The following is a 2,024-nucleotide window of genomic DNA, read 5'->3' on the forward strand; positions in this document are numbered from 1 at the left end:
TCTGTTTACTCCTCCCATCTATGTTTTAACCTATCAGGGCAAGCAGCTTCTTTACTTAATTAACCAACGACCTTCCTCCATCAGTTGTGGAAGCCCCAGAAATAGAGAGGCAAGAAAGAATAAAAGAATATTTGAAGGAATAATGACCAAAAAGCTTCCCACATTGGACTAAGAACTCAGCACTCAGGAGGCAGAGGCAAGCAGATCTCTCTGAGTCTGAGTTAAGCCTGTCTACAAGCAAGTTCCAGAGTAGCCAGGGCTGCACAGAGAGACCCTGTCTCAAACCATGAACCACACATCAAGGCAGTAGCCCACCAAACTCCGAGTAGGATGAACTCAGGAGGTCCTCGCCACCATGACACACTAGACCAAGCTGTGAAAAGAAAAAGACGAGGACCTTGAAAAAGGAAGGAGAAGCAACTCACCACAAGCAGGAGACACCAGCGAGGCTACAGGCAGGGTCTCATCGGAGACTCAGGAAACTGAAGACAATGCCACAACCAAGGTGCTGAAAGAGCTGCTGGCGGCGACACACACCTATAAATCCCAGCCCTTGGGAGGCCGAGGCGGAAGGATTGCCTGAGCTACACGGTGAGGACAAAGTCAGCCAGGACTGCATAGCAAGACCCTGTGCTCGGCATCTAAGAGCACTTCCTGCTTCTCCAGGGATTCCAAGTTCAGTTCCCAGCGCCAACACCAGGTGGTTTACAAATGCCTATAACTCCTGCCCAAGGAATCCAACTCCCACTGCTGGCTTCTGTGAGAAACACGGGTGTGCGCATACACACATACATGTAAAATAAAGCCGATGAGATGGCCCAGCTGGTAAAGGCATCTGCCACACCAAGCCTGATGATCTAAGTTCAATCCCTGGAACCTGTATGATCAAAGAGAAAAAGTGACCCGTACAATTTGTCTCCTGATGTCCACGAGTGTGCACACATAAACCTAAACAAACAAACAATAGACCTTGCCTCAATAAACTGAGGCCAGAAAGAGAAGAGGGGAGGTAGGGAGGGAGATGGGGAAGCAGGGAAGCAGGGAGGTCAGTTAAAACTTTCACGAATTAGTAAAAGATGAAAGATGTTTGTGGAAGGAGTAGCGATGGTGGTGGTGGGATGGTGATGTTGGTGGCACTGGAAGTCATGATGATGGTGGTGATGGCAGCGGTGATAAAAGCCATGGGGGTGGTAATGGTGATAATGATCGCAATGGTGGGGGTGTGATCATGGTGATGATGTAGTAGCTGTGGTGATGATGGTGCCATAGAAGAATATTTCAGAGGGTTTCTAGTCTAGGGATGGAATCACTGCTCATGGGTATATCTGTCCCATTGGATGCTGTCCACAAGCTCTCTAGGTGGCCCAAGCCATCCTCCCCATGCTAGCATTATGAGACTTGTTTTGTTATATATGAGACATTTCACTATGTGACTCAGGTTAGCCTTCTGCTCTCAATCTTGCCTCAGTTTCTTACATACTAGGATTATAAGTTTATGTTACAAACCTTGTAAAATCTTTATAAAGATTTTTTTAACTTATTTTACGTGTCCAAGTGTTTGCCTGCATATATGACTACTGTACCACATGCATGCTGGTACCCACAAAGGCCAGAAGAGGGTGCTGGATCTCCTGGCACTATAGTTAGAGAAGTTTGTCCGCTGCCACGTGAGTGCTGAGACTCAAACCTGGTCCTCTGGAAGAGTAACTCTTAACCAGTGAGCATTTTCCCGGGCTCCTTTATTTTAACGATGTTTATTATTTAGCCATTAATCACAACACTCAAAAGGCAGATCTCTGAGTTCAAGACCAGCCTGGTCTGCAGAGAGGGCTCCAGGACAACCTGAGCAATGTTACACAGAGAAACCCTGTCTCAAAAAAAAAAAAGTGTAGCCGGGCGATGGTGGCGCACGCCTTTAATCCCAGCACTCGGGAGGCAGAGACAGGCGGATCTCTGTGAGTTCGAGACCAGCCTGGGCTGCTGCAAGAGCTAGTTCCAGGACAGGCTCCAAAGCCACAGAGAAA

This window comes from Microtus ochrogaster, chromosome 7, assembly GCF_000317375.1.
Source record: "Microtus ochrogaster isolate Prairie Vole_2 chromosome 7, MicOch1.0, whole genome shotgun sequence".
Classification (NCBI taxonomy): Eukaryota; Metazoa; Chordata; class Mammalia; order Rodentia; family Cricetidae; genus Microtus; species Microtus ochrogaster.